Below are 17,259 nucleotides of genomic sequence, written 5' to 3'. Positions count from 1 at the left end.
AAATCTCAAAAATCGAGGTTTCGTACTCCTCTGTTTCCTCCTCCAAAACTTAACCAATCGTAACCAAATTTGGAAATCTAAATGATTATGAAATTATCTGTGTCGGACCGTTTTGCTTTTTTGGCTAATTGATATCAGTTTTGAATGCCACGCCTCTCATTGCGGCATAGTCAATTAGGCCATTTTGGCCATTTTTGAAGGGCTCTATAGCGCCTTAAAAAACAAAAATATCAAAAAAAGCAAAACGGTCCGACACAGATATTGACAATATTAATCTGTGTTGAAAAAATCATTGCTCTAGCTTCAAAAACCACGGAGGAAAACGAGGAGTACGTTTGTATGGAGAAATGACCACTCCCGTTGGCTCTTAAACAAGTATATTATATGATTAAAAGAGTGATTTCTTTTTTATCATAGCAATAAATAACGACATAAACGAGATATCACTACCTATAGGTATCGAAACCCGAGTGGTCAAAAGTCACACACACAACCACATGTCATGTAATGATAGAGATTTTGAAATTGTGTTATTTTTCGTACCGATAGCAAACTGAACAAAAATATTGTGAACTGAAAGGTATTTAGCTGAAATATTGTGCACTTAATTAAAATTCACTCATTGATTCATTCACTACCGATTATGCTATTAATACTCTGTGTACCATTCACCACAACTCTCATGTCTTGTGCTTAAAAACACAACATCCATTCCATTCACACATTCATTCATCGTCCACACAAACGCCTGTTCACACAACCGATCATCTAGTCCAGCGGTCGGCAACAAGCGGCCCGCGGGCCGCATGCGGCCCGCGAACCTCTCACTTGCGGCCCGCGAGCCTTCCTGGCTATTTTGTATGTAATATTGACAACCGACAAATGTCTGATAAAGTCATCAATATTAACAAAGTGAGGCGCGCGTCAACTTCGTTAACTACAATGTGGCCCTTGGCTGCTAAAAGGTTGCCGACCGCTGATCTAGTCATTAGGGCCGGCGGCAGGATGTTAGAAACCTAGAATGGACAGGTTTTCTTATTGTTGCCTTAATGCGTATAGTTACTTCCTACTGACAACTAATAGACTGATGTATAACGGATGACTGTTAAAAGCAAAGGAGATCGTCGATTTTCTTCGGCGTTTGGGCCCACTCGCAAATTGAACGTATACATGTAATTTATATAGGAAATTAATCGTTATAATTGCTAGATCATAATGATAAAAACAGAATCACGAAATATAACGGGAATTTTGAGAAATACTGCAATAAAAACTTGAACATGACAAGAAAAACTTTAATATACAAAAGCGTATACTACTCACACTATTCTGTAAAAGTGTTTTGACTTTTTAAAAGTAAATAGACATAGTCTGACATGTAAATGAAACTGAAATCGTATCCGCGTTCAATAAAAAGTTATATTTTGATCTTATTCGGAAGTTCATTGTTACTTCTACCACAGAATAAGTAATAGTATTATCATACTTCTACGGAGAGTGAACAGATTCATCTTAAATCTTCTTTCAATGAAGTAAGGTTTATTTAAGGTTGGCGTTACTTGAAAATATTTGACAGATTGTTAAAAATGGTTGCGTTTAGTTAAATAAAAGTAGCATGATATCGTCGTATTCTGAATTCGTTTAAATCTCCAAACTATGTAACTAAATAAAAAGTCAAATTACTATATTTCTTAACTACTTATTTTAGGCATTTTTACAGTCGATTTAGAATTTAAAAGTAGGTATATATTAAATAAATAATGAATGACGCTAAATAATATTTTGAATAGTATCGAAACGCACTTGTGTCAACTATGACTTATGGCTACCCACCTTATAGTTTAATGCAATGAGATTTTATAACTCCTTAGTGAAAAAAACCTCACGGTTTGTGTGAATTTGAGTGATTATGCCAATGCTAATAAAGATGTTGACGACGGCAAGGCTTTTGTTAATATATAATACATTGATTTACGGAAATGAATAATACAATGTCTTTTAATTATATATTTCAAATTCCCGTTTCATTTTTACCCAATATTATATCTTTTTCAGTAATAAAATGCGTATATAATTACTGTAAGGGGGTGTCCATAAATTACGTCATCGATTTTTGACGATTTTCGACCCCCCCCTCCCCCCCCCTAAAATCATCCAAAAATCATGCTTCGAATGACCCCGTTTCCTCCTACGTCATGCTACCATCATCCGATCATCCGATGTCCAGACCCCCCCCCCCTAATTTGAAATGACGTAATTTATGAATAGCCCCTAATAGTCTTTACCATATACGTGATGGTTTACTCTGGGCCCAAAATCGACGATCTCCTTTAAGTATCGTTGTCACCTTTCTCACAAATGGCCTCTCCAAACTTTACCGATAATTGCAAGTGATTTGCAATACATTGCGGCATTTGGTCGATCGATTGAATTCGTTGCTCCTACGTAAACATTCAGCAATAATCGAAACTTGCATGCCATTTGTTGCAACGTGTCAGAAGCCTTGAATGTGAATGTGTGTGTGTGTGTGTGTATTTAATGTCAATTTCGGTTTTGATTTAGGTTGTACAATAATGAGCCTACATATTACTGTACAATAAATTAATTATATCACAATATTCCTTTATTGAATTGCCTGATCCCTGGAATTAGCTTTTATGGCTTGTTAAATGTAACATGTTGTTATGAATTCAGATGTAAAATTTTAACCTATAAAACAGGTTACAATTCTTTAGTAGTTGTCAAGTGAGCAGAATTACCTTACCTACCTACTTTAAAATCCCACAATTGTTAATTTCTCCCAACTCTTCCAAGTTCCAAAAGCTAACTATTTTAAACCTTAAAAACCTCCTCCTTTTTTGAAGTCATTTAAAAAACTAGCCAAGATTGGAGGACCAATTACTCGAAGAGGATTAAAACTAATATTATTAGTGTGTTATCATATCAACAAATCCCATACAATTAGATTATAATAGTCCAATCGCTAGACTTTCGAGAAAAGGGCCCAAGCTAACTAAGAAAGCTACATGACAATCTAACAGTCATTCGACTTAAATCCTTATCTCGATAACGTTCCTCGATTAACAGGTACTACGGCCCTATCGGTGATGTGAAACGGTTGGAAATCGGTAATTGCGCGAGAGCACATTGCGGTGGCTAATTATCGTGAAACGGATCGGAAACGACATTCAGATGACGACTGTTACGACTTTACGAGTATGGCGGCGGAACTTTAATAACTATTAGAGAGTTTTTGTAGCCACAAAAACCTTATAGGACGATTTAGTTGTCAGCTTGTAATTGTGTACTAATTTTTCTCTTTTAAAGGTGCATCCACACTGCAGTAACACTGCACACGGTAACATTAGGTAATTTTTGGGGCTACCTTACGTAGCAGTAACAATTTGAAACGTTGTTCCATAAAAGTAACTGTGGTTTGTTAGAGGTTGCTAAGTTATATTATATTAATAAGGTGGTTTGAGTATAAGGCGCGCTTCGGTCGGTGAAAATTTTCTCGAATCCAGTACACTTAATTTTTTTATATGTCCGCATTGTAAGAAATCCGTATGTCATCCGCAGTCGAGTGCACTCGCAACGCCATCAACCGTCAGAAATGGAGAGACATCGCAAGAAAGAGTTTGAAGTCCACCAACATAACCGGAAACGAAGACCAGCCATGTGCGTCATCCAAACAGCCACGACCACTCTGACAAGAGTGCACGACTGAGAAGAAAGGCTGTCAAGTCATTCGGACACCTTAAAAATCAACTGAGTATAAGCATGTGTTAAAAACAATTTGATCTATGCTTTTATTTACTAAAGATTACGACATTTCTCGTAGTTTTAGCGGAAGTTGTTCATTGAAATCGGTGATTGCGCGAGAGCAGACGTTAATCGTCGTGAAACCTGGATCGGAAACGACATTCAGATGACTGTTATGGTGGATGGCAGCTTTAATAACTAGTAGCTATGTTTTCACTGACCTAATATGTTGGCTGATACACCCGACAACATACATTATAGGCCATAGGTAAGGTCAGTTGGGGCAAGTGCCCCATGGGCTACGCTTTTATACAACTAGGGAACAAATCAAATTATTATTATTAAATATTTTGATTTCTATTATTATTACATAAACTAGCGCGACTACTTAAATCACAAATCAAAATATTTTATACAAGTAAGTTTATTTGTTCCCTAGTTGCATAGATGGCAGCATCATCTCTCTCGCTATACCGTAATCCCGTAAGGGAATAGAAGGTGCAAGCACGTACTGCTCGCAATTTAGAGTTGGCCAAAGTCGCCCCGCCTTTCAAAGACTGCATATCCTCGAGAATTTTACGTCGCGCTGAATAGACTGCGCAAACAAAACCCAAATAGCACTAAAACATACGTTTTAAATAAAATTATCGACAACATCTAATTGTTATATTGATTGATTGCAACGTGCAGTGACCCATAACGGGCTGCGGCTTTATGCCTTTACTACTCGGGTCTCAGAAATTGCGCAAACTTGAACCCTATCACTTTGAAATAAAGTTCAAATCATTGTGGGAAATATTTACCTTTTCCTTATAAAGACTTAATTTTAATGCCCAATTAGAGGGGTGGGGAATTTTTATACGTGTCAAATTTTGCAGTTTATTGCTTTTAACTGTTGAAACTACCAACAATCGCTGCTTTGTCGAAAAAGAACTTGTGGTGGTCAATGTAATCGCCATGTGACTTGGCGCTTGTCTTATAAAGGTCCAGTTTCCATAGAATGTTAATTACGTGGGAAGGGGCAGCGCAGGGCGGCGCATGTTCTCGCCATGGGAGAGATGGGACCCTTAGACAATGCCGTTTTACACTAAATGCTTTCTATTCAATGAGGTACGAGGCACTTTTTACTGAGCTCACGGTGACCGTGAATCGGAAGCGAAAAGCAGTACAGAGATGCATTTCATTCGCATTCACGCTTCAATTACCTTAAGAATTGATTCTGCACGATGTTGAAGTACTACAGGCACCTTTACACAAGTCTCATAGGATTAACTATTGCCAATCAATTACTTACGTTTTTTTCTGTTTGCCTAAAATCTAACTAACATCCTAAATCCGAGATTATGAAAACTATGGTTTGCAAGAAATTATTACCTTTGAGTACCTGCCATTACCTACTTCTATGACTAATAGTCAACTTATTTTATAGTTAAGCTATCTGTACCCCTAGTGTACATTTACTAAATTTCATTCGATAGCGTGTCATTTTGTACGGGAATATGAGTTTGCAAAACGTCCCACTTGGCGCGCTGTTCAAAATCTCATACAAAAATAAACATAAATAAAATGCGAGCGCTTGTCACGCTATCGAATTAAATTTGCACTAGCGGTTCAGTCACGCCATATAGTACAGTCAAGTGTAAAAATATGGATGCACACATCATACTCAAAAATATGTCCCATAGCTCCTATGTCAGCGAATTATTTAATATTTTTGTATAATTGTATAAAATTTTTACAGGTGACCCTAATCCTGGTCACGGCACCAATGTGTACTCACTCGGGACAATCCTATTGTACTTATCTAGTTACACGTAAGGATACGTGTTCTTTATATTTTTACACTCTACTGTACATACGTTCCCAGTTTAAACACAGTTATTGCTCAAAGGATCAGCTTGATTTCGCGTCTTTGTAAAGCCTTTTACACGCACAAAAGCCTTTAAACCTCAGGATCACAGTATAATTACCACTCGAGAATAGCCATCAAGACGCTTTCAGTTTCACTGGAACCGATGACGCGGGCTGATTGGCAATGGCATAGTCATTGTCAATTAAATCAGTGCTCAATACATTAGCGATTGAGTGTGCTATAAAAGGCATTTAAGGGTAAAGGTCTGGGTATACAGAGGAAAACAACCTCGAACACACCCGACTCTTCTTGACGCCAAACGTCAGCTCCGAAAACCTCGGCTCAAGCCCTCCTACAATTACACATACAGCACATCTGGGCAGCTCTACTGTGTTTTGTGTTGTCGCACTTTCAAAACCAAATCTGGATTTGCGAGCCATGCTCGCGTCCATTATTTGTCAGGATGTCGCAGTCGACGGATACGTCTTGGAGAACATCATACAGAGGAAAGATAGAAGGATGATGACATTTAAGACTGCCTTTGGCCTTTCCTATAGAGATGAGCGGAGATGAAAAGAGACGTGTTATTCCTGCACGGCTAATGGGTTGTAATCCAACTAGCGGGGAGTGAACCAATGATATTGGTTGCACCTCACAGTTTCATCACAGTATATCTCTGCCTCAGTGGCTAGGCAGCCTAGATGTATCTTAGCTTCTACCACTAATCAACGACTGTGAAAGAAGTTGGTATGTTTAAGCAACACCGCACCTTGTACCTTAGATTATATATATGACATAAAGTACTTAGTTTATAATAATAATCGGAATGATGATAAGATAAGTAAGAAGGCAAGAGCGCTAGAGCGGAAGATAAGTGAGAAAGGTTTCTGTGACATGGATTAAATGCAGGAAAAAGTGGGAGTCTAGTCGTATTATAGAGACGGCGAGCTGTAGCACGAGAGAAATGGAATCCTTGAATAATTCACAGATATTGTGACTATTGCCTAATGTTTAGTTTCGCTGCCAGTGTATCAGCAACTTTACCACTGACGTTGACCATGCACAAGTCTGTATGACTTGTATGAATGATAAGGCGCCCCCTGGAGTCGCCACGCCCCCTATTGTAACATAGCTACGTCATGTGGTGGGGCTAAGACAGAACAAATTCGTCATGGTTCAAAAGGAGGCAGTAGACTCATTTTTATGGTAAATCGAACTATGTGCAAGTGCAGGGGATTGTTCCACATGGGTCTTGTGAATACAGTCAGCAGCAGAAGGTGCTAAACGGGCCAGGTGTTCAAAATGATCTCGACGTGACTTTATTGTTATGAGAATAAGAGCGTGTCAGAAATTTTGAACACCTCAACTGTTGCTAACTGTACATACTCAAATTAATTTGGAGTCCTCAACTTTGACCACGCTAAGATTGCACCGAAATTTCAATCAATGACACACTTTTATCAGCACATGGATATTTCTTAATCATATAGGAGGCAAACGAGCAGACGAATCGCTTGATGGTAAGCAATTATCGTTGCTCATGGACACCTGCAACACCAGAGGGGTTACAAATGCGTTGCTGGCTTTTAAGATGGGAGTATACGCTCTCTTTTCCTGAGGTTTCTGTGATATGGGTTCTTGTGTTCTATTATGTGTATAATTCTAAAACTTTTGAAACGGCAAATTGTTCATTACAAGCTTGCCAGCAAGTTGCTTTTCAATGAAGGAAAATATCGTGAGGAAACCAGACTAATCCCAATAAGGCCTAGTTTCCCTAGACTGGAAGGTCAGATGGCAGTCGCTTTCGCAAAAACTAGTGCCTACGTCAATTCTTGGGATTAGTTGTCAAGCGGATCCCAGGCTTCCATGAGCCGTGGCAAAATGTCGGGATAACGCGAGGAAGAAGAAGAGGAGAATGCTACAAGATGAAACGATCACGTAAGCCCTCAGGGTTGATCGTCGAACACATGAGTCACTCGTCCTGTCACGGCGCGCGCGCAGTATCTGTATCAACTCTCACCCTGTTGCGCTCCACATGGCACCTGAGGTATTTTTGGCCCACTCCTCCTTTATGGTACATTAGGATCCTATGAAATACTGAGGATACGTGTTCTTAAGGTGGAATAAACATGTGATCTCTGATTTTTTTTTGGCAAAAAATAATAATACAATTTCTTAAGGGTCATTATCGTTAAAATCTATGGGGCTATTGTTTCAAGGTACAGTGAATAAAACTATTAGCTTAGCACACCCTTATGTTACGCTATTAACCTTTGCTGACTGTACATTACACTTGTGCTTATTGACTATTTGCTGGACAAAAAAAAAACAAAATACTTCAGATTTCTCCCATTTTCATTGTTTAGAACGTTAAGGTTGTATTCTCTTGAATCAAAGAAAATTACAGGTATGTAAAATTGTTAAGTAATCATCATCATTCGCTTGCCCTTTTCCCATCACTTGGGGTCGGCGCAGCATGTCCTTTTCCTCCATACCTCTCTGCCGTTTGCCATCTCATCATTCACCTGCTTTCTTTCCATACCATCTCTCACACAATACCTCCACCTTTTCCTTGGTTTACCTTCCTTCTTACATCCCTCCACCTTCATTTCTATCACCTTGATTGACATCCCTCCGCATCACATGCCCGTACCACGCTAGGCGATTTGATAGTCATCATCATCTTCCTCGCGTTATCCCTGAGCGAGCCTGGAGTCCGCTTGGCAACTAATCCCATGATTTGGCGAAGGCAGTTTTTATGAAAGCGACTGCCATCTGACCTTCCAACCCAGAGGGCGATTTGATAGTATTGGAATTTAACATAATTACTCGTAATTCTTTACGGTGTATTTGGGTTCAAAGAGGAGCGTACCTTAGCGAGAACCGAGGCCATCGCCCCTCGATCACGAGGTTTTTTACACGAATATTTCGTTAAGTGCCACACATAGTTACTATAGCCAACTATAGCCTTTGCTATAGCCACGGCGCATGTGATGTAATAGCTTATTGGATCTATATAAGATACTGTTCTAATTTGAATATCGATATTGTGAGAACGCTCCGGGAGGCGCAGATAGCTTAGATTTATTTTTTTGTACTTACTTACTGTTGTTTTCATATTTTTGAATGCAACAACAGTGTGTTAGTTACAGAATAAATTATTATGGTTTCGTTGTTCCCCATTTAAATTTTTGTGACATCTCGCTAATATCACGAAAATAACAAATGCTCATTTCACTATTTTTGATTAATCCCAAGTTTTTACAAAACGGTTGCCGTGTCAGGGGTCAGGGCCCTTATTAGAACCTTCCATTTGAATAATGTGACTATTTGTGTCGAAGGCTAGTCAAAGCCCCTTGTCGCTTACCATAAGGACGAGATTTGCTTGTATCCTTATACGAACAACCTGTCAAAGCGTCCTTATGGCAAGCGACAAAGTGGGACTTTTTGGTTGGAAACGACACATTTAAATGTTTATATACTATGTAACATGTAACTTTTACCCACGTATTCTTGCAAATAAACGTTTCTCTTATATTCTACTCTATTATAAAGTCGCTACCTATAGAAAACCTTAACCTCATTTTTATAAAATAAATTTATTTTAAGGCTATTCCTCATACTTATAAAAAAAAATATTTAACAAAACCATCTAATTTGCAGTATAATTAAGTTTCACCTTTACAGCATCAGATAACATCAGAAACCAATTAGAAAAGCGTCTTTCTAATTTTATCAATAAAACGTCAATTCAGCATTTCACAATTATTCATTAACTTGACTAAATTCTTTGGAAACGAGCGTTTATAACGACCAAACACGTCAGTAATAAAAATCGTAAGAAACTTGCACGGTTAAGATTAATAATATAGGTTTTGTTAGAATTTTGAACCTAATTGACTTTATATGATACGTAGCTTTGTCAGGCGTTAAAGAATGCCTATAAAAAAGAGTTTATGTGTAAGTGGTTGAATCTGTCTATCAATCAGCTTTGATAACATTAACGAATTTATTATTTCTCCATGGTTATTCGTAGTCGTTATTATGGAGGCTTGCCCTTTGAACTGGCTGTAGATGCCTTGGTACAGTCGCCATCAGATATATAGGAGCGGCCAAGGTGTTCACAATATCTGAACACGCGCTCTAACGCCCTGACAATAGAGGCGTGTTCCGATATTTGTGAGCACCTTGGCCGCTCCGATATATCTGATGGCGACTGTACTTGGTACGAGTAAGTATGAAGCGCTGATGGTTTTATCGATATTTGCCATTTTCAAAATGATCCCGCTTTCGAAATTACCCCACCTTAATGGAAAACTTTACTTCCTTTTAAGTTAACCAGCCCCCAGAGCAAATTCATGTCTCTCAAATTTCCACAACTTGTTCGCTTAGCATACAATGGTAGTAAAAAGCTAGTTTGCTATCAATTCGTCGCATTAATTGGCGGTTGTAGTTTGTAGGGACGCCGAGTATGGGCGGGGAATCCGCGCCTGTGCTTCCGCGTGAAGCAAAAACTGAGAACACAGGAGGGAATGCCGGCGGTCATACAAACTGGATGGTTGGCTCAATTTTATTATGTTGAACAATCCTTCCTTCAGGATCGAGCAGAATCTATAGAATGTTCTTCGGGTAACATAGAGGATGCTATTCAGTCCATGTACTTTCTAAATCTGATCGTATTATGTCAGGAGGGGGGTTTTATGGCTTCATTTTTTTAATCTTAGCGTCACGAAGTAAGGTAGGTAAGGAACTGGGAAAAGAAAAACCAATTAAAGTAGGCACATTTTGTTTAAAACTTTTTCTTCCCGTTTTATCCTATTAATTGTAAATACTTTATTTACACTGGTCTGAATCAGTGGCGGTGTCCTATAGGCCGCATTTCTCAAACGATTCTCATGAAATTTTGTGAGCAGGTTGGATATGGATAATTATAATTATATTTTTTTAGTCTATACATATAGTGTTTTCTAAGCGGCGGAGCCATGGTCATGCGAGGTTTACAGCACACACAGCCACTTTAAAAAGCTATTTTTTTCTTCTTATAATATTTTATTTCATTTTGTACAGCCTAGCGGCATCGATGGCTGAACCTTAATTGCCCTGAACTGCGCGCGCGCAGGAAAAAAAGCCGCGTGCGTCACCGAGCGGGTTAGATACTCTGTGACAACTTGTTTATATGGCCAATTAGGTAACATTTACGAAAACTAGGCTAATGGTCAATATCTAAAAACCTGTACGCAAAAAGATTAAATCAGAAGTACATTAATCATTTTACAATTCGAAACCAAATTCCAAAATCTGAAGACTTTATGCCTTATGGTCACTTGCATCATCCCACTAACCCGGGGTTAACCAGTTAAACCGTTAACCTAGTGTCAAATTGTACTGGTAACCATGGTAACTCCAGGTTAAGTTTAGGCCCTTAGAGTCGGACCGCTCTAAGTTTTCTCGCCAAGTGCTACGTCTAGTTTGGCACTTCCAGCCGACTCCAACTGTGCCTTTGACATTAATACTAGCTTGATACCGCTGTTCTAGTTGGTTATTAACACTGATTTCTACCTATCCAGTAACATTAACACTATCTTTTAAGGACCGCAATAACTTTAATTGGGTAAGCTCATCGACATAGAATCAAACACCACGTTTATAGCTCAGCTTTCGACACTGGTAGCTGGAACCTATTCACTAACAGTTAAAGAGCCTCTGCCTCAGATAGACCAGTATACTGTGGCGGATTTGACCTAAGGCCCAGTAAGCCCGGGCCTAGGGCGACAAAAAAATTAGGGGCGGCAAATTGTGCCAAAAAATTCGCTGATGAGAACAAAAAATAACTTAAAATGTAGTCAATCATGCGCTGCGAAAGGGGCAAAGACTGCAAATCCGCCACTGATACTATTATGTGAAGAGGTTTAGTTGTTGTGTAAATAAGAATAAATGGTACATATATCGAGGGAAGATGGCCAAGAAATGCTGACTTGGCGTCAGCAAGGTTATCATGGTTCACGAGAGATACAAGTAAATAAAACGACAAAGACATCACACAATTCGTGTTCAATGGAGAAGATGGACAAAGAGGGAGTCTAGGGTTATGCCATTATGTTAGGATTTCACTGACATATGGGAACACTTGAGTGATACAGGGCTGAGTGGTATCCATTTTCGGCGATTGTAATCCTGTTTTGTATTGTTATGTGCTTATGTGACACTAAGTCGATTTGTGGAAGATATACATATTTATATTATTTAAACCAGTGTAGTTAGATTGCTCCACCGACAAGAGCACAGCTCTTAAATATAAAGAAGAAGAAGAAATTGTCACATTTACACCGTATTGCCAAAGGCAATATCTCGTTAATCAATTGCAAAAACACCCAGTTTCTCCGATCAGTTTAAGCGCGATTGCCCATTAAAACCTAGCACTCTGCCGTATAATTATCTGGTTAGCTCAGGTCAGTATGTCGGCTACTACGAGGACCCACTTTGCATTCAAATGGTGCAAATATCTCTTTTAAAACGCCACAATTCAATATAAAACTCAAACAAGTTACGCCCTTTTGTGTTTGAGTAAACTGCAATTATTGTATCGCTCGAAACTGAAAGGCCTTATCTCCGTATAATACACATAGAGAGTGAGTTATTTAGATACTATAATGTAAAGTATTCGCACTAGGACAATGGGATGATTGGCATTGTGGCCTGGTTATGAAGATAACAGGTACGAAGTGTCAATTTAGGAACTCGATTTCTGTGTACAGGTTTGTACCTACCTATGGCAACTTATTTGTTAAACTAGGTTGTAAATGAATTTATTAGGGTCATCGCAGCTATAAATCTATATATCATGAGATTCATGAGTTCAGATCATTTTTCTATTGGATTATTCCGATTATAACAATTTTCACGTCAGCAGATCGAACAAGGGTACTTTGCTTCTTGAAAACAGTGAGCAAAATGCGATTTTGCTCACTGAGTGAGACAAAATGACATTCAAGTGACTTTTACAGTCAAATGTCATTTCAACATGCGGGGTCTAATACAAGTTCGAAATACTTGGGTTCTATTATCTCTGTCCCTTTCACGCTGTTAGCAAAAAGAAACAGACAAAAAAAAGATCAAACGACATTCAACGGTATATTGACGGTTTATAATAGACCCCCGAAAAACTTCAGAACGCATCGTTCCAAACCACGTACGAGTATGAATTCTTAATAATTAATTAATAAAAATAATGTTTAAGATTTGATAAAAACTGATAAAAATACTATATTTTAGGTATTTTATTGTACAATTAAAATAATGAACTCAAAAAATACACAGATTATCACGCAAAATTAATTATTTTACTTTTAAGAATTTCTACTATAGTTGACAAATAGGTAGTACGTATCCGCAATTCGGACCGTATCTTTCCGTTACAAAAAAACGTTGTCGATTGAAATGTCAGTTGTTCGTTATTTCCATATTATTTTACTGAAATTTATTATTACGTTTTGTTTTTGTGTTCGATTGCGGTAATTAAACTTAATTGTTTGTATATCTTAAGAAAACATGAGTGTATAGGTATTAAGTGATGAAGAAGGATTACATTTTTCAAGTTTTCTAATAGGTATGTTCTCACTACTCCCGTGAAAAATTTTGTGTACTACACGAGATCAAAGTTATTTACATCTCGTGCGCTTTTGAGTCCCTTACTACGCTCAAGATTCTAAATTAGATTCACTCGCTACGCTCGTGAATCTATTATAGAATCTTTCGCTTGCACGGGACTCAAAATAAGCACTCAAAGAAATATCAAACTTTGATCTCTTGTTGTACAAATAACTATTTCACCTTTGTATTACGTGTCATAAATATAAGCCATTATTTCTTTGTATCTACCGTACATGTGTATACAAGCAATATAAAAAGAGGTATAAATGTATGCATAATACCTATTGCATCTTTTTTGGGATACATATAGAAGTCCGACTAGAGCTCAAAAATGACCAGCGACTCCACCGTACAGCGGCGCGTATGTTGACAACGTCAAATATTATATTGCCGCACAAAAGTTATGACATATGTAAGGAGTGTAAGGACATAGTATAGTACTAGCGGTTGACCAAAATCAGCTGCAAATGGTGTTAAAGGTATGGAAATCGGCACGATTAATCTTTAGGCCATTTGAATCAATTTGACCCGAAGCACCAAAAAAAAAAACAAACGGAAAGGAGTTATGACGTCATCTATTTTTTGTATGGAATAAAATAAATTTTTGTCCAGAAACCTATCGTGTGTGGTATTAAATGAAAGGACATTTTGAGCCGGTTCTAAAAATATATCACATTATTATAATTCCGTCACTTGCATTGAATTAAAATAAAAATAATTTTCAAAACATACCAAGTTTGGGCTTCTCCAGATACGAAACCGTTGCATTCTTTTTTGTAAAATATACCTCAAGTAATACCCAATATCCTCATATCTAACCCCAAGAAATTAATTTCGAAAATATTTAGTTTTAGTATTTTTTTATTATTACAAATTGTGATCTATCAATTTATCAATGAAACGGCCTCCTAGCCTAATCGATAGTGACCCTGCCTATGAAGCAGGAGGTTCCAGGTTCGAATCCTCGTAAGGGCATTTATTTGTGTGTTCATCATCATCATCACACAAATAAATGCCCTTACCAGGGCTTGTACATATATATGTGTATATTATATATATCGTCGTTATATGGGAACCATGATAAACAACTTTTTTTAATATCGGGAAATTGTGTATCGGGTAATATGCAAAGCCAGATTAAGCTTCAGACATATTGACCGTTTGTCGAAGCCAAAAATATACTGAGAGCCATAGAGTTATATAGCGTCAATATATATTCCGTCGCTGACTTTACGTGTCTTATCGTAATATTCCTTTATCTATGTTATCGACCAGTATCAGTTTACCAGTATAAAATAGGAGCCCGCTAAACTGAGCTAAAGTTTATTAGCCGAGTAAAATAGGACAGATGTAAAATGAAATGAGTAACCGTCCGATCGGGCCGTAACTCGATTTCGGCGTAAATATCAAACGAGCGTCGTTTCAGGTCACTCGGACAATAGTCGGGGTCTTATTCTGGGTGCTGGGGAGATGATGGCGTTTTAAATTGTACCTACTAGCTTTTGCCCGCGACTTCGTTTGATGGCAATAATTTTGAGCATATATTATTACTGTTCATAAATTTTTCTCATTTTCACCCCCCTTTTCACCCTCTTTAGGGATGACTTCCGACATAAAACCTGTGTCCTTCCCCGGAACTCAAAGTATCTCTATGCCAAATTTCAACTTAATCGGTTCAGCGGTTTAAGCGTGAAGAGGTAACAGACAGACACACTCTGGCATTTATAATATTATTAAGTATGGATTGTGTAGATATGCCAAGCGGTGGCTGAGCGGATCTTACGTACGACTTTCATCCGGAGGTCGCGGGTTAATAAATTTTTCGGAACATATGTACAGAATATCATTTGATATTTATTTCGGTGAAGAAAAACATCTTGAAACCTGCATAGCCTTCCTTCGCATGAGAGTTTCATGTTATTTTTTATATACTTTCAAGAAAATTAGGAGATAGGTACCATTTTGTGGAAAATACCGTTTGTATTAAAAAATTGTGTTATCCAGAATAGGTTTGTTACGCCGACGCATGAAAACCGAGTGTTTGCAACTCGATCTATATTCCAATCGGATACGCGAGCACTGGTGACTTGGTGATTCAGGTCCCGACTCGGGTAACACTAACGGGCACCAATGTAACGTGACAGATTCCGAGTCCAATCGAGTCCGGTAGCCGAAAGTTGGGACATGCCCGAATTATTGGCAACACACGGCCTAATTCGAACGATGTTTATAAGATGTCACAGCAATACGATACCGATACAGATCGTTATCGTATCGCGGTTGGAGTTGGAAAAGTTCTCTGATATTTCAGGAAGATTTCACAGGAAACAAAAGAAACTTGCATTTTGGAAATGGAAATAGAAGTTTCCGAATATTTTCAAAGAGGAAATTTTGCAATTTTGGAAACTTTCCAACGGCACATCAGTAGGCGTACTTATAATGGTTTGTTGGAGACTTGGAGCGTACAATTCAGGAAGCGTTTGTAACTAACACTGGTCTCAAACTGGGACAGGTTCCTGAAACCGCGCGACCCAGTTGCAGCCGGCGATCAGATGTGCATTAGCGCATGATGTCATCCACCACAGTTGGGTCGTTTGACAATTTAACCACGGCAATGCCTTTTTGGTCGGCTATCATCGTTTTAATAAAATATCAATCAAATATGGCACTTAAGCAACTCGTCCCGCGAGGGATCAGGTCATTATAATTACACCTACTTCTTTTTGAGGTGCTTTTTTGAAATATTTGTCCACGTGCTAAATTTCATCAAGGACGGACGTTTCGGTGGAAAGGACGGTTTAGCCGTGATAACTTGAAAAGGTAACTGGCAGACGGACAGACAAACTTACTATCGTATATCTCATATCAAGGAAAGCCCAGGAAAAAGAACTGAAAAAGCATCTTATTTAGCATTACTATACCTAGTATTTATCACATAGCTTGGGCGTATTAAGGGTATAAAATGTATGGACTTGAGCAGCTGTCACTCTGCCCAAGCTATGTGAAAAATACTATAATATTTCTTTCGATGGATACTATAGGATAAGGATAATAAGAAGAAATAGGATGATAAGTATAAGAAAAAACAACTAAGAAGAATTGCGATAAAATTAGATGTCTGCTCTGTCCATACTTTTACACTGAAACGTCTTTAAAACAGTATCAGTATAAAAAAGCATGATAATTGAAATTGCCTCCGAATTAGCCCAATCAGGTTAAAGATGCATGCCTGACGTGTTCCACATGTGTTTGGTGTCAAATTGAGCCATTTAAGAGTTTAAACGACCCCATATCAGGACTCTGGTGTCGCCAGATGTGACCCAGACGAGTAGTGGAAGACATTTTGGATTCATGTTTTGTTAAATTAAGTAAGTAGTATTTTGTAGCCCGACATGCTCTTGGTTGGTTCACATTATATCTGTGTATTAATCTGCTCTGCGAGTAACAGCGCATGACAGCCGTAGCCGTCAAGCGGACGCGTTTTTGCGCCTGCGTCTAATATGGTCGCAAATGACTGGCTTTAATAAATAAACCCACTAAAGGACTCCAATAATCGTTCGTCTAAATCTAACCTTAATATCTGACTGGCAAGGAACGTTTTCACTTGGATTAATAAGGGCAGTAAGAACGTTGGAAATTATATCTTATTGGTAGTCACCACATGAGTTACTTGAGTTAGTGTGAGAGTGCCCTAAGGAGTTTATGATGGTATCGAGTGCTTCCTTGATCGCGAGATGCATTTGAAATCTTGCTATTTATTTAGTTTTAGAAAATAATTATTGGTGGAACTACTGACTGTGGTTTTTTGCCAGAACTTATCTCTTCAGTTATACCCTTAATCATTTTCCCACTCTTTTACTCTTCCACTCTTTAGTACCCACAACACAAGCCTTTATTGAGCTTGCTGTGGAACTAGGTCGAGCTTTGTACCTACAATATGCCTGCCTGTGTCATATTTATTATTATTTATTTATTTATTGCATCTATATATTTCT

The 17,259-nt window shown here is 38.2% G+C and overlaps 1 protein-coding gene across 3 annotated transcripts in view; it reads right to left on the bottom strand.

Moving 5' to 3' along the window:
• Positions 1-17,259, bottom strand: part of LOC134793001 (protein outspread) — a 388,052-nt gene that overhangs the window by 45,011 nt on the left and 325,782 nt on the right. The gene's annotated exons all lie outside the window — the stretch shown is intronic.

This window comes from Cydia splendana, chromosome 8, assembly GCF_910591565.1.
Source record: "Cydia splendana chromosome 8, ilCydSple1.2, whole genome shotgun sequence".
In the NCBI taxonomy this organism is placed as follows: Eukaryota; Metazoa; Arthropoda; class Insecta; order Lepidoptera; family Tortricidae; genus Cydia; species Cydia splendana.
Note: the sequence above shows the minus strand (reverse complement) of the source record. Positions and strands in the feature narration are given on the sequence as shown.